The sequence below is a fragment of the Mauremys mutica genome, chromosome 12, assembly GCF_020497125.1.
Source record: "Mauremys mutica isolate MM-2020 ecotype Southern chromosome 12, ASM2049712v1, whole genome shotgun sequence".
In the NCBI taxonomy this organism is placed as follows: Eukaryota; Metazoa; Chordata; order Testudines; family Geoemydidae; genus Mauremys; species Mauremys mutica.
In genome coordinates, this window is record NC_059083.1 from 82,574,628 (window position 1) to 82,599,181 (window position 24,554).

At 60.2% G+C, this 24,554-nt stretch overlaps 1 long non-coding RNA gene across 1 annotated transcript in view; it reads left to right on the forward strand.

The window, feature by feature from the left end:
* The first annotated feature begins 58 nt into the window (after positions 1 to 58).
* Positions 59 to 24,554, forward strand: part of LOC123346374 — a 99,316-nt gene continuing 74,820 nt past the window's right edge. Inside the window, exons 1-2 of the long non-coding RNA XR_006572981.1 lie at positions 59 to 481; positions 960 to 1,039. This is a non-coding gene — a long non-coding RNA (uncharacterized LOC123346374). The remainder of the gene's footprint in view (positions 482 to 959; positions 1,040 to 24,554) is intronic.

The window sequence follows — 24,554 nt, forward strand, 5'->3', positions numbered from 1 at the left end:
ACGTAGGGAGGGCCTGGCTCAGAGCCCCTCGGGTCTGGATGGATGGATGGACGTAGGGAGGGCCTGGCTCAGAGCCCCTCGGGTCTGGATGGACGGACGGACGTAGGGAGGGCCTGGCTCAGAGCCCCTCGGGTCCAGACGGACATAGGGAGGACCTGGCTCAGAGCCCCTCGGGTCCGGACGGACAGATGGACATAGGGAGGGCCTGGCTCAGAGCCCCTCGGATCCAGACGGACATAGGGAGGGCCTGGCTCAGAGCCCCTCGGATCCAGACGGACATAGGGAGGGCCTGGCTCAGAGCCCCTCGGGTCTGGATGGACATAGGGAGGGCCTGGCTCAGAGCCCCTCGGGTACGGATGGACATTGGGAGGGCCTGGCTCAGAGCCCCTCGGGTCTAGATGGTCAGTTGAATGCAGATATGCAGATGATGCAGTAATATATGCCAGCCACAAGGTCAGCAATTAGGCAGACCCAGGATCAGGTGAGTGTAAATATAGGGTAGCTACAAACTGTCAGAGCAGTAGATCAGCCTCTTACTATGACAAGGGGAAGGGCCCGTAGCAGGACTCATGCCATCTCATATAGGGGCACTGGAGAATTCAGTGTGATTAGCCAGTTTTGAAAGGATGTTGTTGCCACCCTATTTGGCCATTACCTTTCTTGGGAGCACTTTGGCAACTTTGGTTGGTAGGGAGCTGGTGCCAGAAGCATCCTCAGTGCATCCACCGGTATCATCACCAAGGATACCCCCATCACCTGCTGAAATCCAGGGATTTACTATACCAATGGGGTGGCTTTTACCTGATCCTGAAATTTGTTCTGACCACACCTGAGGAGAAAGAACCTGCTCATCATCCACCCCGCTCCTGTCACTTATATGCAGTGCCCTCTATATGCTCTCTGTGTTTATGTAAAATAGAAGTTACAGTGCTGACATTAACATGATTTATATTTAACAGGATTAGAGTGGCATGGGGCACATCTGATGAGGCACCAGATCAGAGAATGCAGCTCCCAGCACTGATGAGCAAAGAGCAGGGTAAGTTTACAAAATACGATTAGACAGGTATATGGCTAAGTATAACACCTGCAGTGAGCCCAGTTAGGATGGCACAATATTATTATTTGTTATATGTATTGCAGCATCCTCTACTAGCATACAGGAAGAGGTATATTGGTCTCATATCATAGGTGGGTCTTGAGGGATTTGAAGAAGGTAGAGGTTGGGTCCTTAGAGAGCAGTTCAGGGAGGCCATTACACATACAAGTGTCTCACAATTGAGGATGATAATTCAGTGGCTTTCAAATCCCGTGCACCAGGGAATGAGCTGATCACCAGCTTGGTTAGAGTCAAGAGAAGGAGAACCTCCCCATACCCCCTAAAAAAGGATAGTATTGTCATCATAAATGGTTTGTTCCTTTTTTGAAGCATCCAGCATTGGCCACTGTCAGAGGCAGGATATCAGATTGAACTATGTGGATTATTTAAAATACAATGATTTTTGCATTCTTAACTAATTACCCCTTGTAAAGCTCAGCTGACTACAACTTCCATTTGCCTTCCCACCTACCCACACACCAAGTTCTTGAGCCTCCTGCTGTCCATTCCTTAGAGGAAAAAGTTGGGAGAGGAGGGGATTCTGTATTAGCCTGGAGGTGAGTAGGATGATGCGTCATGTTAAGTGAAAATAGAATAAACATATCTGAAATGGAAGAGTGTTTGGTCCATAACATCACCTTGAGCTCACTGGGATGAAGAGGGCTATCGAGATTAAGCTGTTGTTGCAGTTGCTCCTTTAGACTGACAAATCTGGACAGTTGCCAGATTGTGGAAATAAAGTCTTGTTAATTACAGCATTTTATAAAACTGCATGAATACTGTACCTCTTGGTCCAGGACTCTGTCACTTCTTGGCCTGTGACTAGATTGTGCATATGTTGAAATAGGAGGGAAGTGTAGGGGTGGGTGTGACGTTCCCCTCTGGTGTTATCTGGACCAGTGATCTCCTAGGTCACTCCAGTCCTTGACTCTGGGAGCCAGCCTTACCCTGCTCTGCTGTGAGAATGCCCACTCCTGGGCTGTTCACGCACAGCCTCTAGCATGTAAGCTGCTCCTTGGATTGTGCAACCGAATGGGACCAGAGATATTGGCTAGCGTCAGACAACCCTAGGAACCTCTGTCTTGCAGTGTCCAGTTATGCCCACTGGATGCTGCAAGTGTAACAAAGAAATTGATATGTACCAGGCTTGTTATCCCTAGGGGAGTCTCTGACATGCTTCTACCTGAAGCAGCACATTTGGTTTGAATAAAGAAACATTTATTAACTATAAAGATAGGATATCTCCATTAATTTAATCTATCTCCTAGAACTGGAAAGGACCTTGAAAGGTCATTGACTCCAGCCCCCTGCCTTCACTAGCAGGACCAAGTACTGATTTTGCCCCCAAATCCCTAAGTGGCCCCCTCAGGGATTGAACTCACAACCCTGGGTTTAGCAGGCCAATGCTCAAACCACTGAGCTATCCCTTCCCCCTAACTGATTATAAGTCAAAACATAAGTCAGATTTGGTCAAATTAAATAAAAGCAAAACGCATTCTAAGCTAATCTTAACACGTTCAGTGCCCTTACAAACATAGATGCTTCTCACCACAGGCTGGCTGCTTGGTTGCTCTTCAGCCAGACTCTCCCATTTGATCAGCACTTCAGTCACTTACATAAGAACAGCCGTACTGGGTCAGACCAAAGGTCCATCTAGCCCAGTATCTGTCTACCAACAGTGGCCAATGCCAGGTGCCCTAGAGGGAGTGAACCTAACAGGCAATGATCAAGTGATCTCACTCCTGCCATCCATCTCCACCCTCTGACAAACAGAGGCTAGGGACACCATTCCTTACCCATCCTGGCTAATAGTCATTAATGGACGTAACCACCATGAATTTATCCAGTTCTCTCTCTCTCTCTCTCTCTCCACTTGGTGTGGTGTCTGTAGATGTGGTGGAAGAGAGAGGAAGAGTATGGCAAAGTCTCTCCCTTTTACCATGTCCTTTCTTCCCTCTTGGCTTTGCCCACCCACTTCAGAGTCAGGTTAGCATTATCTCATCGCAGTCCCAAGCTGACCAAAGGAAGGGGGGGGTAACTCACTCCAGAGACCAACAGATCCTTTTGTTGTTGCCTAGGCCAGCATCCTTTGCTCCTGTGAGGCTGTGCTGGTTTGTCCCATATATGCCCTGAGAAGGTGTAAACTGCCCCTCTGCTTCTGGAGAGTTTTTGTCTGGGCTTGCTTTAAGCCATGAGGATTCATTTTCAGCCTCATAACTATATACATGAAATTATAACCTATAACATTACTATAACATCACTGTAACAATGCTCAGTACTTCATGAGCCTTCTGAAGACACCTGACATGACAAACTTTGCATCAGATACACAATCATATTATAAGAATGAACATGGAGGTGCTGCGTGTTCCCCCAAGGTACAGAGCATCACAGTGGGATCAGGATTTTATTTCACAGAAACAAAGGGTCAGATTTTCAAAAGAACTCAGCACCCATAGAGGCACCCAGATAATGTGAGCTCTTTTGAAAGTCTCCCCTTAAATTTGCTTCATCTATGGGAGTTTCTTCAGGATGAATAGAAAACAGCTGTAGAGATTTGCAGTTACTCAGCACAGGGCTGAAAACAGCTAGGAATGTCTCAGCACATTGTGTTGGTTTTCTGAGTTGGGAAGCCACAGAGGCAATTTAGGAGTCAGCCTGCCATGTGTTCATGCTCCACATTCTGGGAATATTTTAATCTAGTGGTATCTTTTTACTCAACTGTCAGTTCTTTAGAATGTGGCTGCATGTAGAAAGGTGAGACCTTTATAAAGGAAACAGATGAAAAAATTGCATGTGTTGGAAAACCTTTTAACTCTTTGTACAAACCATCCTGTCTGTCAGTCCAACACAAATTTCAGGAAAGAATTTGGAGAGAAAAATCATGTTTTTAATCTTAATTTGACTTTATTTACAAAAGCTCTCCCCATGACAGATCAAATATGACACAGATCTAACCTGAAATCTTTAAATACATGTATAGATCTGTCATATCTATTCTGGGGAGATCTTGCAGTGTATATAGTACTAAGAGGAATAACTACTTTGGGGTTGGATCTGCTGGAACTGAATATCCACAAAACAGTTTTGGGACCTCCTGGAAATTAAACAAATTAATAGTTTTAGGACTCCTGTAAATCTGGCACAAATCTGCCATGGAATGCTTTGGCGGGGAAGAGCTTGAGTCATCCAAGACAACTGAGATTTGGACTCTGTCAATGCTGCCTATCTTCATGCAGACCCATCCTCCAGCTAGTCAGCTCAGCTGGGCAAATTCACCATTGAAATAGAGGGCTGTGACAAGTGACAGCTTCTCAGCACAATTGAGGCCATCCCTGGAAGTCAGTGGCACTGATCTTAGATAACCTGAGACAGAGTGTAGGAATATAGGCCTATATTGGGCCTCAGTGAACTTTTTTTTAAAATTGTTTGTATATTAGCATGAGGAATAGATCCAAACCATGTGACCAAAAAGAATGAAATCATGAGATAGAAGAGGAGTTTGTTAAAATTGTAGTGATTCTTTAAATACCAGTGTTATCTTATTTACGGTTTGGGTTGAGGTAATCAGAATAAAGAAAACATGGTTAACTGGGAACGAGGTGCAGTAAATAATTGCTTATATATGGCTTGTTTAAAAAGAAATGCTTAGTCCAGTGGTTGGGGAAAAATATGGCAAAATTAGATCAGAAGAAGGTGGCCTGCCATTAATATTGCCTGGACTGGGGAAAAGGACAACGTGAGCAGTAGGGGTGTAAATACCATTTTTAAAAGTACCTGTTTAAACTATTAAAATTATGTTGGTCAGAGGTTTAATGGTTAACACGATGGGGTTGGAACTGCCACATGGTAGGGCTAGGGGTCCGAGTCTGCTGCATGGTGAAGGTCTGGGGTCAGGGTTGCCATCCAGTTCAATACAACAGGGGTCCAGGCTGCAAATCTGTTTTAAACATTAACTTCAATATATTAATGGTAAGACTAATACTTAGATTATAGAATATCAAGGTTGGAAGGGACCTCAGGAGGTCATCTAGTCCAACCACCTGCTCAAAGCAGGACCAATCCCCAGACAGATTTTTACCCCAGTTCCCTAAATGGCCCCCCTCAAGGATTGAACTCACAACCTTGGGTTTAGCAGGCTAATGCTCAAACCACTGAGCTATTATCAGTTAACCATTTAATATTTTACATCCCTAGTGCGCAGCCCTAAAACTGCCTTCTCTGGTTTTGGCTAAGGTCTAACAACCATCATTTGTTTATTATATCGTGTAAAAAGGCAAATTGTTTAGGGATATTCTTTGTCAGAACTTTTTCCTTACTCCTCTGGAGTTTCACCATGAAGGGAAGGTATTTTTTGAGCTTGATTCTGTTCAGAGTATTTGGCCAATGCTTGTAATTGTATTGTTGGTAGGATATTGAATGTGTGTGTGTTTGTATTGATATTTTGGACATAACCAACATCAAATGGTCTTTGGACTAAAAGAAATTCTTGTGTGGAAACTGAGTCATGGTAAACCTTAATAAACGTACTAAGGAAATTGTTTCCACCACTGAGCCTCTGCACAAAAGACAAAGGCAGGAGAAAGAGAGAGAGGCTATGGGCATGTCTACACTTGCCCTTCAAAGCACAAAAAGTCCTTTTTGCGCAAAAAACATGGGAGCATCTACACTTGTCAATGACTTTTTGTGGTAAAACTCAGAAGTCTCAACGCAAACAGAAAACCACCTTCACGAGCGGCATACAGTTCTTACCAGTGATACTTTTGTGGTGATGTGCAATGAACACACATTCTTCCTGTTTACACAGCTTTTAGCCTCCAGCAGATATCCCATAGTGCCTAGGTGACCACTCTGGCCAGCAGCTCTGCTGCTTTGATGCCAGGTAAACCAATGTCCAGCCCTCCCCCTGTAAAGTCCTGGGAAATTTGAAACTCCCCCTTCCTGTTTTCTTGGCAAGTGCTCACTTATCTGGCCAGGTGACAATGGCTGCTCCAGGGAGCAATGCTGAGGTACTGGAGCTGATCAGTGTTTGGGGAGAGGAGGCTGTGCAGGGACCCAGAATGTCCCACAATCACCCCTCTGCCCTTCCCACAAGGCCTATCCTCAAAGTGCAGAGAGCAGCACTGTGGGATAGCTGCCCTCAGTGCGCTGTTCTCATCGGATGGAAGTGCTGCAAACATGAAAACAATCTGACACCTGTGGAAGTAAGTGAGAACACAAACCAGCGCTTTTCTTTTACTAGTTCCCTATCACTGGTGAAACTGACAGCACAAAAACTTTGCAAGTATAGACGTGCCTATGTCTCCTCAGTGGAGTTCGGCTGCAGGGCCTAGCTTTGAGGCATTCCTCTTCCTCTGCATCAGCAGGAGAGTGTCAGGCTATGGCTACACTGGTGCTTTACAGCGCTGCAACTTCCTCGCTCAGGGGTGTGAAAAAACACCCCCCTGAGCACAGCAAGTTACAGCGCTGTAAAGCACCAGTGTAAACAGTGTCCCTGCTTCCAGCGCTGTAAGCTAATCCCCTGGTGGAGGTGGAGTACCTGCAGCTCTCCCAGCGCTGGCGCCACGACCACACTCACACTTCAAAGCGCTGCTGCGGGAGCAGTCCTGTGGCAGCGCTTTGAAGTTTTGAGTGTAGCCAGGGCCTGAGTGTTTGCAGTTGGAGTACTTTGAGACCACTAACCCCTTAATTGGTTGAATTGAAACTTTTGGTGCAGGAATCTCAATCTCTTGCCTCAGGGGCTGCAGCACAGCCAGTGTTGGAGCTTCATAACACATTAGGCCCTTCCATAGAATTCCAGCTGCGTGAATCAAAGTGATGAGGGCTGCTATTTGTACTCAGACAATCTGAGGGACACATCTCATTATCAGTACGTGTGCGCTACAGAGGAACATTGTGATGATGACTTCACATAGAAGGGTCCAACTTTTCATTGTAGTTCTTGCAGAACATACTCAAGACAATTGATTTGGAGTTGAAACCACTCCAGGAGTCTACAAGGACTCCAGTTGCTACTGGATACATTTATGCCTAAATTAAACACACACAGTACAAAGTGCACCAAATTCTAAATGAAAGGGATAGTATTCAGATTGTTGAATAAATGTATCTGAATTTCCTGGTTTTAGTCTCTTTTGATTTTGAGCCATAAAGTTACATTAAAATCAATTTTTTAGATATGTATGTCCATCCCGCTCAGTCCCAGTTCCAGGGTTTGCCCTGGTGCCTCAGTGGTGGGGAGAAACTAAGAACTGAATGAATATTGTCTTTGCTCCTTGAGGGTATGTCTACACTATGAAATTAAATCAATTTTATAGAAGTTGATTTTTAGAAATCAATTTTACAGTCGATTGTGTATGTCCCCACTAAGCACATTAAGTCAGTGGAGTGCGTCCTTGCTACCGTGGCTAGCATCGACTTATGGAGCGGTGCACAGTGGGTAGCTATCCCACAGTTCCCGCAGTCTCTGCCGCCCATTGGAATTCTGGGTTAAGTGCCCAATGCCTGATGGGGCAAAAACATTGTCGCGGGTGGTTTTGGGTACATGTAGTCAGTCACCCCTCCCTCCATGAAAGCAACGGCTGTCAATTGTTTTGCGCCTTTTTTCCTGGGTTACCCATGCAGACGCCATACCACAGCAAGCATAGAGCCCACTCAGCTCACCATCACGCACTCTAAAAAAGCTTGCTGGCGCTGTTTGCTGACTAGGTCAGACCTCAGCGCAACCAACATTCCCATCATTATTGCTGCTTGCTACACAAGGCTTGTTACCCTGTCATAATGGTCCTGTCTGGCTTTAGAAATATATGAATCTATAATAGCCCTGGATCTCTCTAAAGGGTCCTAAAACTTGGTAACCTGTTACACAGGCCCAAATCAAACCCAAGAGAGACATCAGGTTATTTCTTTTAGGTCAGTAAGACGCAAGTGCAGTTTTTCTGCTACTCCCTCTTACTCTTCTTGTAACAGGTTGGACTCACCCCCGTGGCGCCTCCTGCTGGTGACTCCGGGAATTAGCTCTGTTCCAGCATTCGGAGCGCCTTCTGCAGGCTGGTGATCCACCTGTCTTCTGGCCCCCGTGTCCCTCCCTGGACCCGGTGCCCTTTCACATGGGGTGCTGCCCCCTGGCAGTAACCCCTTTCTCTTAGGGTCTCCCCTCCTTACGGAACCCCCACCCTCTATCTCCACCTTGCCTCAGTATATGGCTACTGTCAGTCATTGTCTAGCCCCACATCCTGGGGCAGACTGCAGTATCAGCCTACTCATCACAGGCAAGGAGGGTTTGGACCTGCTGCCTTGGCCTACCTCTGGGCTGCCCTCTGCAACCCCCAGTACCTGTTGGCCCACTGCTAGGCCACAGCCTGGGGCTTTCTAGGCTAGAGCTCCCCAGCTCCTCAGCCTGTCCCCAGCCCTGCTCCACTCAGGTACTCTATGTCAGCTCCTAAGCACCCAGGCCCATCTCTCTCTGTAGCCAGAGAGAGACTGTCTGGCTTCTCGCTTCCCTGCCTTCTTATAAGGCTCTGTTCCTCAGTTTGGGGCGTGGCCCCCAGCTGCAGCCACTTTCCCAATCAGCCCAGCCTAGAGCAGCAGCTCTCAAGCCCTGCCAGGCCACTTTTCAAGCCCCTTCGGGCAGGAGCAGGGTCCACCCTGCTACAGGGAGCGCTCTGCCTGCTTGGGCTGCCCTGCTGGCTGGAGCATTCCCCCTTCTCTGGCTGCCTTGCTGGCTGGAGCCCCTTCACCCTTCCTGGGCTGCTGCTGCTGGCTGGAGTGCTTCTTCCCAGGACTGCTGCTCCTGCTGCAACTGCTGCTGAGTGGGTGAGTGAGGGGTGGGGGGGGCCTTGCTGGCCAGCCCCCACTCCCCCACCTCTGGAGGGAGAAGCCAGGACCCCACCACCACCACTACAGCTACCACCTGGGGGGGTCCTTCCTGCCTGGCCACCAGGGCTGCTGGAGGAGGAGAGGCTGCTGCTGCTGCTGGAGCTGTGTTTGTCCTGGGGAGCTGCTGGAGCCTGGAGGAGGACTGAGAAGACCACCGGCTGCTGGGAAGTGTACAGGAATCTGAAGACCACTGTGGAGGGGGCCTTAAAAACTGAGTAACTTTTTGACTGTGCTCTAGTGGTGGGGGTTTAGACTGTGTTTGTGGGGACACGGGGGTGTGGTGTGGAGCCTGCCCCCTGGTCCATCTGTGTCCCCCCGCCAACCCCCACCACCACCGCTGCCCCCTCCACCACCCCTGCAGGCCCCTTACCATCTGCCTCGGTTCCTGCCTCTGGGACTCAGCTGCTTGCCTGGCCTGCCACGCCCTATTGCCACCGTTTGGGCCTCCAGCAGCAGCCAGCCAGCCATTGACTTTGCACAAGCGCTTGTGGGTGCACGCACCCCCCCCCTTCCCCGGACTCCCCCCTGCCCCTCTGCAACAGGCCCCCTAGCTTTGCCCCTTGTTGCCTGCCCCGTTTGCCCCTTGTGGCCCCCCCTCCCCCGCCCCGCCCAGCTTCAGTTTGTTTGCCTGCCCTGCCCGTCTCCCTTTGCAGCTTTGTTTGTCCTGCCCCAGCCCTGAAGCCAGCCCCTTAGTCCCTCTGCCCCACTCCCAGCCTGGTTGCTCCCCTCCCTCCGCGGCCCCTCGCCCTGATTAGCCCCTCCCCTCGTGCGCCCATAGCCCCATCAGTGCGCTTGTGCCTCTCCCTTGTTTAAGTTGCCCCTCTTGCACTGCACCCCCATTGCTCTTGTTTCCCCTCCCCTCCCCTAGTGCAGCTAGAGGAGCCGGTTTTCGATCTTCTGTCGGTGACTACCCCCCCCCCCCCGAAGTCCTTGATAGTCCCCGTATCTGCCCCCCCCCTCTCTATTGTTGGCACCATCCTCCCTGCCCACAGCCTAGCAGGGAGGAGTAGGTGACCTGTCCCTTACCCCCACCCCCCTTTCTCCTGTGTTTGCCCTCCCTCCCCGTTCAGCATGGCAGGGGGGCGGCGGGTGGGATTCCCGGGACGACGTCTGCCCCCCCTCCCTCGCCTGCTCCCCCCAAACGCCTCCCGGTCTCGACCTCACCCGCCGCTGCCGGACCACCTGCCACCGCTCCCGCTGAGGCGCCGGCAGCGGCGACCGACGGGGTGCCCTCTGCTGCTGCCACGTCCCTCGCCCCTTCCGCCTCTGGGGGAGCCCCCCCAGCCGGCGGAAAGGGCCAGGGCAAAAAGAAGGGAAAGGGCCCCGCTAGGAAGACGAAGCCCTCCATGGCGGAGCCTGCCCCCGCTGCCGCGGCCCGCCACCGGCCGCGGCGTCCCTCCCCGCTGTTCCCTCCACCAGCTCTGCGGGTGTCCCTTCCTCGGCCCCCAGAGCGTACGCCCAGGTGGCGGCGGCCCCCCCGCCCGCCGCTACGTCATCTCCCCCGACCGCCGCCTCCGCTACCATCTACAGCGGCCGGGGCCCCTTCCCCACCTTGACCCGGAAGCACGGCGTCCGTTGCCTCCTGGTGCCCGCCTCGCCCCACGTGGAGACCTACGTGCGGGCGTTGGCGAGGGTGGTGGGGCCCACGGCCATCGTGGCGGCCTCCAAAATGTACGGCAAGGTGGTCTTCTTCCTTGCCTCGGAGGCCGCCGCACAGGAGGCGGTGGAGAAGGGCCTGGCGGTGGGGGGCGTGTTCGTCCCCCTGGAGCCGCTGGAGGACCTGGGGGTCCGTGTCGTCCTGACCTCCGTCCCTCCCTTCCTGCCCAATGCCGCCCTGTTACCCGCCCTCTCGACCCTGGGGAAGCCCATTTCCATTGTGAGCCCTCTCCCCTTGGGCTGCAAAGACCCCGCCCTCCGTCACGTTCTCTCGTTCCGCCGGCAGGTGCAGATTCAACTGCCGCCGGCGGCGCGTGGCGGAGAGGCGCTTGAGGGGTCTTTCCTGGTCCCCTACCAGGGGGCCCATTACCGGGTGCACTATTCGACGGGGGAGGCCCGGTGCTTCCTCTGCCGGGCGACGGGGCACGTCCGGAGGGACTGCCCCTTGGCCCGGCTCGGAGGAGTTCTCGGGACCCCCGAGCCCCGGCAGGGTGCCGGCCCCGCCATCGCCGGTGCCCCTGACCGCCCGGTACCCAGAGCCGCCCCTCCTCCCCCTCGGTCCGTCACTGCTCCCGCTCGGGCCTCAGGGGTGCATTCTCCGGAGCGCCCAGATGAGCGGGAGAGCCCCGCCTCCGCTGCCTGCACTCTGGCGGGGCCTGTGGAGGAGGGTGCGGCAGGGGTACTGCCGGGCATGGGAGGGGGCTCTCCCCAGGGGGACTCCTCCCTCCCTCCTGTTGTTCCACCAGTGCCTCTCCCAGCCCCCAAACTGTCTTCCCTACCCCCCGACCCGATCCCTGTTGACCAGCCCGCAGGCGATGCCATGGAGGGCTGGACCCGGGTGGAGGGTAAGCGGGGTAAGCGGAAGGCTCGGGCTCCGCCCGTGCCACCTGAGGCGGAAGCCCCCTGTAAGACCAGACGGGGGGCCGCAGGCACCGAGCCTTCCGCCATGCCCACGGGGACAACCCATCCGCCGATGACGGCTAGGGCAGACGTGGCAGCGCCGGAGGGTACCACCATCCCTCCTCCGCAGTCCCTTCTTGCGGAGGCCTCCGATGCAGCCCCTCCTGTCCCCTTGCCACCAGCGCCCCCCGCAATACCCGAGGCGAGCGTCGCCTCGGGTGCGTGTGGGGAGGACCCCGGGGTGGTGGGAGGTGAGCTCCCCTCCATCTTCGCGGAGATCGAGGCCCTGGGTCTGACCCCGGTCACCCCGGGGGAAGACGACCCTCTGCCAACGGGCCTCGACTTAGCCGACCTCACCCCAGCTCCCCCTTCCCCTTGCTCCACCATCCCTCCTGCTACGTCCGCTCCCGCCTCCGCGGGTCCCCTGGACTCCTTGACCTGCCCGGCTGCGGATAGCACCCCGCTGCTGGCCGCCGAGCCTGTTGAGATGACGGCCGGTGCCTCGTGGCAGGGTGATGGGCTACCGGGGGTGTCCCTCGGTGGTGCGGAGCAATCGAGTTCCTTCCCGGGTGGGGGCCCCCCTGAGGGTTCCACATCTCCCCGTGCCGAGGCTGCTCTGCCTGCCGTTGAGCCTGAGCCCGGTGTCGTTGGGGACCCCCTCCCTTCCCCTCCAACTCCCCTACCTGGCCGCGAGGAGCCTCTTACTAATGGCTCAGCTCCTGAGGCCCAGGGTCCCGTCTCTCTCCCTCCCCCCACCCCTGTTCCTGACCCCAACCCTGCCCCCTCCACCTCCCATGATATTATTGCCGCCCCTGGGGCTGTCTCCTTCCCTTTCCCAGAGGATGACTCCCAGGGAGCGGCCTTTGAATTTCACAGTCCCGACCCACTAGGGGCTGCAATCTTCCCTCCGCCGCCCCCCACTGAGCCGGGGTCCGCCCCTTGCTTGCCCGTCCCAGTCGACCACGGGGCTGCGCCAGAGGCCCCACCCCCCCATGTGCTGAGAGAGGAGTTGCAGGAGTTCCTGGAGGACGTCCGGGGCTCCCGCAACAAGGTCGTGCTTGCTCTCCAGCGCTGGGGGGATTTCCACCAGCTCCTCCTGGCCACGCGGGCCCTCATAGGGGAGGGCAAGGGGACCGGGAAGCGGAATGTCGCGGCTTACCACCGGGCGCGCGGCTTCCGTGACTCCCTGCTCGCCTTCGGGGTGGGCCACAGTTTGCTGCGCGGCCCAACGGGAGCCGTGAGCGCCCCTGCTGACGTAGATCCCCCCCAGCCCTCCTCATGGCAGTCATCACCTTTGCCACACTAAACACCCGGAGCTGTAGGGTGGGTTTCCGCAGGAGCCAGGTGCTCTCCTTCCTTCGGGAGGGGGGGTACTCCGTGGTTTTCCTGCAGGAGACCCACACGGATCCGGCCGCCGAAGCTAACTGGCGGCTGGAGTGGGGGGACGGGGTCTACTTCAGCCATCTCACCACCCATCAGGCTGGAGTGGCTACCCTGTTCTCCCCCGACCTACGGCCAGAGGTGCTGGGGGTCGCCGAGGCTGTGCCGGGCCGCCTGCTGCACCTCCGGGTCCGCATGGCGGGGCTTGTGGTTAACCTCATCAACATCTATGCCCCGGCATTTGCCCCGGAGCGGCTGCAGTTCTATCGGCAGGCGTCCGCCTTCCTCGGCTCCCTGGATCCTCGCGAGTGCCTGGTCCTGGGCGGGGACTTTAACACCGTCCTCGAGGAGCGGGACCGGTCGGGAACCGAGCAGAGCCCGGCCGCCGCGGACGTCCTCAGGGAGATAGTCGCCCATCACTCCCTGGTGGACGTCTGGCGCGACCACCACCCGGACGACGCCTCCACGTACACCTATGTCCGGGTGGAAGCCCATCGGTCGTGCCACTCCCGGTTGGACCGCATCTATCTGTCCCGGTTCCATCTCTCACGGGCCCAGTCCTCCAGCATCCGGCCGGCCCCTTTTTCGGACCACCACCTCGTCACTGTGACGGCCTCTCTCTGCGCGGAGAGGCCGGGGCCGGCCTATTGGCACTTCAACAACAGCTTGCTGGAGGATGGGGGCTTCGTGGCGTCCTTCCGGGAGTTCTGGCTGGCCTGGCGAGGGCAGCGGCACGCCTTTCCCTCGGCGCGGCGGTGGTGGGACGTGGGGAAGGTGCGCGCCCGGCTCTTCTGCCGTGACTACACCCGGGGCGCCAGCCGACGGAGGGATGCGGCGATAGGGCAGTTGGAGCGGGAGGTCTTAGAGCTGGAGAGGCGTCTGGCCGCCATCCCCGAGGATCCATCCCTTTGCGGAGCGTGCCGGGAGAAGCGGGAGGAGCTCCGGGTCCTCGAAGACCATCGGGCCCGGGGCGCCTTTGTTCGATCCCGCATCCGCCTCCTTCGGGAGATGGATCGCGGCTCCCGCTTCTTCTACGCCCTGGAGAAACGGAGGGGGGCCAAGAAGCACGTCACCTGCCTCCTGGCGGAGGACGGCTCCCCCCTCACGGATCCGGCGGAGATGTGCGAGAGGGCCCGGACCTTCTACGCGCGCCTTTTCTCCCCGGATCCGACCGATCCTGCCGCTTGCAAAGTGCTCTGGGACGGACTCCCGACGGTCAGCGCGGGCGACCGGGACCGGCTAGAGCTGCCTCTCACTCTGGCCGAGTTCTCGGAAGCCCTCCGTCGCATGCCCACCAATAAATCCCCGGGCATGGACGGGCTGACCGTGGAGTTCTACCGCGTGTTCTGGGACGTCCTCGGCCCGGACCTAGTCACCGTCTGGGCCGAGTCCTTGCGGAGCGGGGTCCTCCCTCTCTCGTGCAGGCGAGCCGTGCTCGCTTTATTGCCGAAGTGGGGGGACCTCCGCGATTTACGGAATTGGCGTCCCATCTCGCTCCTCAGTACGGACTATAAAATTGTCGCGAAGGCCATTTCGATTCGGCTAGGGTCCGTGCTGGAGGACGTGATCCACCCAGACCAGACCTACACCGTCCCGGGCCGTACCATCTTCGATAACCTGTATCTGGTCCGGGATCTCTTGGAGCTTGGGTGCAGGGATGGTCTGTCGTTCGCCTCCTGTCCCTGGATCAGGAGAAGGCGTTCGACAGGGTGGACCACGGGTATCTCCTGGGCACTCTGCAGGCGTTAGGCTTCGGGTCCCAGTTTGTGGGTTTTCTCCAGGTGCTGTACGCCTCCGCAGAGTGTCTGGTCAGGCTCAACTGGACCCTGACCGAGCCGGTCAGCTTCGGGCGGGGAGTGCGGCAGGGGTGCCCCCTCTCGGGCCAGCTGTACGCCCTGGCGATCGAGCCCTTCCTCTGTCTCCTCCGCAGGAGGTTGACGGGGTTGGTGCTTCGGGAGCCGGAGCTGCGGCTGGTCCTGTCGGCGTACGCCGACGATGTGCTCCTCGTGGTCCAGGACCCGGGCGACTTGGCGCGGGTGGAGGCCTGCCAGGCCGTGTACTCGGCGGCCTCCTCCGCCCGGGTCAACTGGGTCAAGAGCTCTGGCTTGGTGGTAGGGGACGGGTGGCAGGCGAGCTCCCTCCCACCCGCGCTTCAGGCCATCCGGTGGAGCGCGGGTCCGCTGCTCTATCTCGGCGTTTACCTTTCTGCCACGCATCCCTCTCCGCCGGAGAACTGGCACGGTTTGCAGGGCAGGGTGGCGGAGCGGCTCCGGAAATGGACAGGACTCCTCCGGTGCCTTTCCCTCCGAGGGAGGGCACTGGTGCTCAATCAACTGGTCCTGTCCATGCTCTGGTACCGGCTCAACACCCTGGTCCCGGCCCCGGTGTTCCTGACCGACCTCCGGCGGGTGGTGCTGGAGTTCTTTTGGCCAGGACTGCACTGGGTCCCTGCAGGGGTACTCCACCTGCCCCTGGAGGAGGGAGGGCAGGGCCTGAAGTGCCTCCGCACTCAGGTCCACGTCTTCCGCCTCCAGGCACTGCAGAGGCTCCTTTATGGTGCGGGTAGTCCGGCATGGAGAGCCCTGGCGCACGCCTTCCTGCGCCGCTTCCGAGGGCTCCGATACGACCGGCAGCTCCTTTATCTCGATCCGAGGGGCCTTCCGCGAGACCTCTCCGGGCTGCCGGTCTTCTACCAGGACCTCCTCCGGACCTGGAAGCTGTTCTCTGCGACCAGGTCCGTGGCGGCCACCGAAGGGGCAGATCTCCTCGCGGAGCCCCTGCTACACAACCCCCAGCTCTGTGTGCAGGTGGCGGAGTCCCCCGCGGTGCGCCAGAGGTTGGTCCTGGCAGAAGCCACCAGGGTCGGAGACCTCCTGGACTACGACCGGGGAGACTGGCTGGATCCCCTGACGCTCGCTCGGCGGATGGGGCTCTCCAGACCTTGTACTCCCCGGCTCGTACTACAGGAGGTGAAGGCCGCTTTGCCGCCCGCTGCTCGGGCTTACCTCGACCGGGTCCTGCGCGAGGGCACGCCCCGCCCACCCTCCACCCCGAGCCCTCCGGACCTCTTCATCGGGCCCCTGCCCCGTGGACCCGACCGGCCCCCCCGCCCCTTCTCCGCCAGCCGGCTGCACGATCTGCAGCCGGTCCATTTCCAAACCGCGCCAAGGAAACAACTCTACGCGCTCGTGCTCCATACCGTCCACTTCCTCGCCCTCGTGTCCCGCCCCGACACCAAGTGGCGGGACCTCTTGCCACCTGTGGAGGGTGAGGAGCCCCGGTGGGCCAGCCTGTACTCCACCCTGGTCCCGAGGCCCGCCGGGGATATCAGCTGGCGGCTCCTTCACGGGGCCGTGAGCACGGGCGTGTACTTGGCGCGGTTCACCCCTGTCCCGGACACCTGCCCCTTCTGCGGCGTGAGGGAGACCCTGGCGCATGCTTACCTAGAGTGCGCCAGGTTGCAGCCCCTATACCGGCTCCTCACCGACATTCTGTTACGTTTCTGGCTGCACTTTTCCCCTCACCTCCTTATCCATGCACTCCCTATCCGTGGCCCCACAAAGTCGCGGGACCTCCTGGTCAACCTCCTCCTCGCCCTGGCAAAAAAAGCCATCCACGCGACCAGGGAGAGGAGGTTGGCCGACGGAGACTCCTGCGACTGTGGGGCTTGTTTCCGGTCCCTCGTCCGCTCACGTCTCCGGGCAGAGTTCCTCTGGGCGGCGTCCGCTGGCTCCCTTGACGCCTTCGAGGAGCAGTGGGCGCTGTCCGGAGTTCTCTGCTCGGTGTCCCCATCAGGCTCCCTCCTTATGACCCTTTGACCTCACTCCTGTCCCTGTTCTTTTATTAGTTGTCCCCCGCACTTAGTGGGTTTCCGTGGCCCTGTAGATCCTCCCCTTGGGCTGGGGGGAGGATCCGTTAGCATGGGGCGGGCTTCCGCCCGCCCCCTCTCCCGGATAACCCAATAGTACAGGGAGTGCTCTGCCTGCCTGGGCTGCCCTGCTGGCTGGAGGGCTCCCCCTTCTCTGGCTGCCTTGCTGGCTGGAGCTCCTTCTTCCTTTCCTGGGCTGCTGCTGCTGGCTGGAGTGCTTCTTCCCAGGACTGCTGCTGCTGCAACTGCTGCTGAGTGGGTGAGTGAGGGGTGGGGGGGGCCTTGCTGGCCAGCCCCCACTCCCCTACCTCTGGAGGGAGAAGCCAGGACCCCACCACCACCACCACTACAGCTGCCACCTGTGGGGGGTCCTTCCTGCCTAGCCACTGGGGCTGCTAGAGAAGGAGCTGCTGCTGCTACTGCTGCTGGAGCTGTGTTTGTCCTGGGGAGCTGCTGGAGCCTGGAGGAGGAGGGAGAAGAGGACTGAAAAGACCACCGGCTGCTGGGGAGCGCACAGAACACCGAAGACCACTGTGGAGGGGGCTCCCAAAGACTGAGTAACCCTTTAACTGTGCTCTAGTGGTGGGGGTTTAGACTGTGTTTGTGGGGACACAGGGGGTGTGGAGCCTGCCCCCTGGTCCATCTGTGTCCCCCCCCCTACCCCCACCACCACCGCTGCCCCCTCCACCACCCCCGCAGGCTGCTTACCATCTGCCTCTGCTCCTGCCTCTGGGACCCAGCTGCTCGCCTGGCTTGCCACGCCCTATTGCCACCATTTGGGCTTCCAGCAGCAGCCAGCCAGCCATTGACTTTGCACAAGTGCTTGTGGGTGCACGCACCCCCCCTTCCCCGGACTGACCCCTTCCCCTCAGCAACAGGCCCCCTCGCTTTGCCCCTTGTTGCCTGCCCCATTTGCCCCTCGTAGCCTCCCTGCCCCACCCCCCGCTTCAGTTTGTTTGCCTGCCCCGCCCACCTCCCTTTGCAGCTTTGTTTGTCCTGCCCCAGCCCTAAAGCCAGCCCCTTGGTCCCTCTGCCCCACTCCCAGCCTGGTTGCTACCTTCCCTCCGCGGCCCCTCACCCTGATTAGCCCCTCCCCTCGTGCGCCCATAGCTCTATCAGTGCGCTTGTGCCTCTCCCCTGTTCAAGTTGCCCCTCTTGCACTGCACCCCCCATTGCTCTTGTTCCCCCCTCCCCTCCCCTAGTGCAGCTAGAGGAGCTGGAATTCGATCCTGTGTTGGTACCTGACACCGCCCCCCCCCCGAGTCCTTGGTAGTCCCCCTATCTGCCCCACCCGTTTTGGCACCCTCCTCCCCTGCCCACAGCCTAGCAGGGAGGAGTGGTTGACCTGTCCTTCCCCCCCCCCCCGCCCCTTTCTCCGGTGTTCTCCCTCCCTCCCTACTCAGCATGGCGGGAGATGCGGTGGGTGGGACCCCTGGGACAACGCCTGTCCCCCCTCCCCCGCCTGCTCCCCCCGAAAACCCCCCAGTCTCGACCTCAACCGCCGCTGCCGGACCTCCTGCCACCGCTCCCGCTGAGGCGCCGGCAGCGGCGACCGATGGGGTGCCCTCTGCTGCTGCCACGTCCCTCGCCCCTTCCGCCTCTGGGGGAGCCCCCCCAGCCGGTGGAAAGGGCCAGGGCAAAAAGAAGGGAAAGGGCCCCGCTAGGAAGACAAAGCCCTCCATGGCGGAGCCTGCCACCGCGGCCCTGCCACCGGCCGCGGCGTCCCTCCCCGCTGTCCCCTCCCCCAGCTCTGCGGGTGCCCCTCCCTTGGCCCCCAGAGCGTACGCCCAGGTGGCGGCGGCCCCCCCGCCTGCCGCTACGTCATCTCCCCCGACCGCCGCCTCCGGTGCCATCTACAGCGGCCGGGGCCCCTTCCCCACCTTGACCCGGAAGCACGGCGTCCGTTGCCTCCTGGTGCCCGCCTCGCCCCACGTGGAGACCTACGTGCGGGCGTTGGCGAGGGTGGTGGGGCCCACGGCCATCGTGGCGGCCTCCAAAATGTACGGCAAGGCGGTCTTCTTCCTTGCCTCGGAGGCCGCCGCCCAGGAGGCGGTGGAGAAGGGCCTGGCGGTGGGGGGCGTGTTTGTCCCCCTGGAGCCGCTGGAGGACCTGGGGGTCCGTGTGGTCCTGACCTCCGTCCCTCCCTTCCTGCCTAATGTCGCCCTGTTGCCCGCCCTCTCTACTCTGGGGAAGCCCATCTCCGTGGTGAGCCCTCTCCCCTTGGGCTGCAAAGACCCCGCCCTCCGTCACGTCCTCTCGTTCCGCCGGCAGGTGCAGCTTCAACTGCCGCCGGCGGCGCGTGGCGGAGAGGCGCTCGAGGGGTCTTTCCTGGTCCCCTATCAGGGGGCCCAGTACCGGGTGCACTACTCCACGGGGGAGGCCCGGTGTTACCTCTGCCAGGCGACGGGGCACGTTCGGAGGGACTGCCCCTTGGCCCGGCACGGGGGAGCGTCCGGGACCCCCGAGCCCCGGCAGAGCGCTGGCCCTGTCATCGCCGGCGCCCCCGGCCGCCCGGTGCCCAGAGCCGCCCCTCCTCCTCCCCAGCCCATCACTGCTCCCGCTCGGGCCTCAGGGGGCCGTCCTCCCGTGCGCCCAGACGAGCGGGAGTGCCCTGCCTCTGCTGCCTGCACTCTGGCGGGGCCTGTGGAGGAGGGTGCGGCAGGGGTACTGCCGGGCGTGGGAGAGGGCTCTCCCCAGGGGGACTCTTCCCTCTCTCCTGCTGTCCCCCCAGTGCCTCTCCGAGCCCCTGAACTGGCATCCTTGCCCCCTGACCCAACCCCTGTCGACCGGCCCAACGATGATGCCATGGAGGGCTGGACCCGGGTAGAGGGTAAGCGGGGCAAGCGGAAGGCTCGAGCTCCGCCCGTGCCACCTGAGGCGGAAGCCCCCCGTAAGACCAGAAAGGGGGCCGCAGACACGGAGCCTTCCGCCGTGCCCCAGGGGTTGACCCATCTGCCGATGACGGCTAGGGCAGACGTGGCAGCACCGGAAGGTACCACCATCCCTCCTCCGCAGTCCCTTCTTGCGGAGGCCTCCGATGAAGCCCCTCCTGTTCCCTTGCCCCCCGCAATACCCGAGGTGAGCGTTGCCTCGGGTGCGAGTGGGGAGGACCCCGGGGTGGTGGGAGGTGAGCTCCCCTCCATCTTCGCGGAGATCGAGGCCCTGGGTCTGACCCCGGTCACCCCGGGGGAGGACGACCCTCTGCCCACGGGCCTCGACTTAGCCGACCTCACCCCAGCTTCCCCTTCCCCGTGCTCCACCGACCCTCCCGCTGCGTCCGCTCCCGCCTCTGAGGGTCCCCTGGACCCCTCAGCCTGCCCGGCTGCAGACGGCACCCTGCTGCTGGCTGCCGAGCCTGCTGTGGCAACGGCCGGTGCCTCGTGGCAGGGAGATGGGCTACCGGGGGTGTCCCTCGGTGGTGCGGAGCAATCGGGTTCCTTCCCGGGTGGGGGCCCCTCTGAGGGTTCTGCATCTCTCTGCGCCGAGGCTGCTCTACCTGCCATTGAGCCTGAGCCCGGTGTCACTGGGGACCCCCTCCCTACCCCTCCAACTCCCGTACCTGGCCGCGAGGAGCCACTTACTGATGGTTCAGCTCCTGCGGCCCAGGGTTCCGTCTCTCTCCCTCCCCCCACCCCTGCTCCTGACCCCAGCCCTGCCCCCTCCACCTCCCATGATGTCATTGCCGCCCCTGGGGCTGTCTCCTTCCCTTTCCCAGAGGATGACTCCCAGGGAGCGGCCTTTGAATTTCACAGTCCCGACCCACTCGGGGCTGTACTCTTCCCTCCGCCGCCCCCCACTGAGCCAGGGCCCGCCCCTTGCTTGCCCGTCCCGGTGGGCCACGGGGCTGCGCCAGAGGTCCCACCGGTGTACCCCCGGAGGCCAGTGACCCCGCCCCCCCATACGCTGCGAGAGGAGTTGCAGGAGTTCCTGGAGGACGTCCGGGGCTCCCGCAACAAGATCCCGCTTGCTCTCCAGCGCTGGGGGGACTTTCACAAGATCCTCCTGGCCACGAGGGCCCTCATGGGGGAGGGAAAGAGGACCGGGAAGCAGGGTGCCGCGGCTTACCATCGGGTGCGCAAATTCCGTGACTCCTTGCTCACCTTCGGGATGGGCCACGGTTTGTTGCGCGGCCCAACGGGGGCCGTGAGCGCCCCTGCCGACGAGGATCCCCCCAGCCCTCCTCATGGCACTCGTCACCTTTGCCACACTGAACACCCGGGGCTGTAGGGTGGGCTTCCGCAGGAGCCAGGTGCTCTCCTTCCTTCGGGAGGGGGGTACTCTGTGGTTTTCCTGCAGGAGACCCACACGGATCCGGCCGCCGAAGCTAGCTGGCGGCTGGAGTGGGGGGACGAGGTCTACTTCAGCCATCTCACAACCCGTCGGGCTGGAGTGGCTACCCTGTTCTCCCCCGACCTACGGCCTGAGGTGCTGGGGGTCGCCGAGGCTGTGCCGGGCCGCCTGCTGCACCTCCGGGTCCGCATGGAGGGGCTCGTGGTCAACCTCGTCAATGTCTATGCCCCGACATTGCCCCCGGAGCGGCTGCAGTTCTATCAGCAGGCGTCCGCCTTCCTCGGCTCCTTGGATCCTCGTGAGTGCCTGGTCCTGGGCGGGGACTTCAACACCGTCCTAGAGGAGCGGGACCGCTCGGGGACCGAGCAGAGCCCAGCCGCCGCGGACGTCCTCCGGGAGATTGTCACCCATCACTCCCTGGTGGACGTCTGGCGCGACCACCACCCGGACGATGCCTCCACGTTCACCTATGTCCGGGTGGAAGCCCATCGGTCGTGCCGCTCCCGGTTGGACCGCATCTACTTGTCACGGTTCCATCTCTCACGGGCCCAGTCCTCCAGCGTCCGGCCGGCCCCTTTTTCGGACCACCACCTCGCCACCGTGACGGCCTCTCTCTGTGCGGAGAGGCCGGGGCCGGCCTATTGGCACTTTAACAACAGCTTGCTGGAGGATGAGGGCTTCGTAGCGTCCTTCCGGGAGTTCTGGCTGGCCTGGCGAGGGCAGCGGCATGCCTTTCCCTCGGCGCGGCGGTGGTGGGATGTGGGGAAGGTGCGCGCCCGGCTCTTCTGCCGCGACTACACCCGGGGCGCCAGCCGACGGAGGGATGCGGCGATAGGGCAGTTGGAGCGGGAGGTCTTAGAGCTGGAGAGGCGTCTGGCCGCCAGCCCCGAGGATCCATCCCTTTGCGGGGCGTGCCGGGAGAAGCGGGAGGAGCTCCGGGTCCTCGAAGACTATCGGGCCCGGGGCGCCTTTGTTCGATCCCGCATCCGCCTCCTTCGGGAGATGGATCGCGGCTCCCGCTTCTTCTACGCCCTGGAGAAAAGGAGGGGGGCCAAGAAGCACGTCACCTGCCTTCTGGCGGAGGACGGCTCTCCCCTCACGGATCCGGCGGAGATGTGCGAGAGGGCCCGGACCTTCTACGCGCGCCTTTTCTCCCCGGATCCGACCGATCCTGCCGCTTGCAGAGTGCTCTGGGACGGGCTCCCGACGGTCAGCGCGGGCGACCGAGACCGGCTAGAGCTGCCTCTCACTCTGGCCGAGTTCTCAGAAGCCCTCCGTCGCATGCCCACCAACAATCTCCGGGCATGGACGGGCTGACCGTGGAGTTCTACCGCGTGTTCTGGGACGTCCTCGGCCCGGACCTGGTCAGCGTCTGGGCCGAGTCCTTGCGGAGCGGGGTCCTCCCTCTCTCGTGCAGGCGAGCCGTGCTCGCCTTACTGCCGAAGAAGGGGGACCTCCGCGACTTACGGAATTGGCGTCCCGTCTCGCTCCTCAGCACGGACTACAAGATCGTAGCCAAGGCCATCTCGCTGCGGCTGGGGGCCGTGCTGGAGGACGTGATCCACCCAGACCAGACCTACACCGTCCCGGGCCGTAGCATCTTCGACAACCTGTATCTGGTCCGGGATCTCTTGGAGCTTGGGTGCAGGGATGGTCTGTCGTTCGCCCTCCTGTCCCTGGATCAGGAGAAGGCGTTCGACAGGGTGGACCATGGGTATCTCCTGGGCACTCTGCAGGCGTTAGGCTTCGGGTCCCAGTTTGTGGGTTTTCTCCAGGTGCTGTACGCTTCCGCAGAGTGTCTGGTCAGGCTCAACTGGACCCTGACCGAGCCGGTCAGCTTCGGGCGGGGAGTGCGGCAGGGGTGCCCCCTCTCGGGCCAGCTGTACGCCCTGGCAATCGAGCCCTTCCTCTGTCTCCTCCGCAGGAGGTTGACGGGGTTGGTGCTTCGGGAGCCGGAGCTGCGGCTGGTCCTGTCGGCGTACGCCGACGATGTGCTCCTCGTGGTCCAGGACCCGGGCGACTTGGCGCGGGTGGAGGCCTGCCAGGCTGTGTACTCGGCAGCCTCCTCCGCCCGGGTCAACTGGGTCAAGAGCTCTGGCCTGGTGGTCGGGGACGGGTGGCAGGCGAGCTCCCTCCCAACCGCGCTTCAGGCCATCCGGTGGAGCGCGGGTCCACTGCTCTATCTCGGCGTTTACCTTTCTGCCACGCATCCCTCTCCGCCGGAGAACTGGCAAGGTTTGCAGGGCAGGGTGGCGGAGCGGCTCCGGAAATGGACAGGACTCCTCCGGTGCCTTTCCCTCCGAGGGAGGGCACTGGTGCTCAATCAACTGGTCCTGTCCATGCTCTGGTACCGGCTCAACACCCTGGTCCCGGCCCCGGGGTTCCTGACCGAACTCCGGACGGTGGTTCTGGAGTTCTTTTGGCCAGGACTGCACTGGGTCCCTGCAGGGGTGCTCCACCTGCCCCTGGAGGAGGGAGGGCAGGGCCTGAAGTGCCTGCGCACTCAGGTCCACGTCTTCCGCCTCCAGGCACTGCAGAGGCTCCTTTATGGTGCGGGTAGTCCGGCATGGAGAGCTCTGGCACATGCCTTCCTACGCCGCTTCCGAGGGCTCCGATACGACCGGCAGCTCCTTTATCTCAACCCGAGGGGCCTTCCGCGAGACCTCTCCGGGCTGCCGGTCTTCTACCAGGACCTCCTCCGGACCTGGAAGCTGTTCTCTGCGACCAGGTCCGTGGCGGCCACCGAAGGGGCAGATCTCCTCGCGGAGCCCCTGCTACACAACCCCCAGCTCCGTGTGCAGGTGGCGGAGTCCCCCGCGGTGCGCCAGAGGTTGGTCCTGGCGGAAGCTACCAGGGTCGGAGACCTCCTGGACTACGACCGGGGAGACTGGCTGGATCCCCCGACGCTCGCTCGGCGTATGGGGCTCTCCAGACCTTGTACTCCCCGGCTCGTACTACAGGAGGTGAAGGCCGCTTTGCCGCCCGCTGCTCGGGCCTACCTCGACCGGGTCCTGCGTGAGGGCACGCCCCGCCCCCCCCCGCCCCGAGCCCTCCAGACCTTTTCATCGGGCCCCTGCCCCGTGGACCCGACCGCCCCCCCCGCCCCTTCTCCGCCAGCCGGCTGCACGATCTGCAGCCGGTCCGTTTCCAAACCGCGCCAAGGAAGCAGCTCTACGCGCTCGTGCTCCACACCCTTCACTTCCTCACCCTCGTGTCCCGCCCCGACACCAAGTGGCGGGACCTCCTGCCACCTCTGGAGGGTGAGGAGCCCCGGTGGGCCAGCCTGTACTCCACCCTGGTCCCGAGGCCCGTCGGGGATATCAGTTGGCGGCTCCTCCACGGGGCCGTGAGTACGGGCGTGTACTTGGCGCGGTTTACCCCTGTCCCAGACACCTGCCCCTTCTGCGGCGTGAGGGAGACCCTGGTGCACATTTACATAGAGTGCGCCAGGCTGCAGCCCCTCTACCGGCTCCTCACTAATCT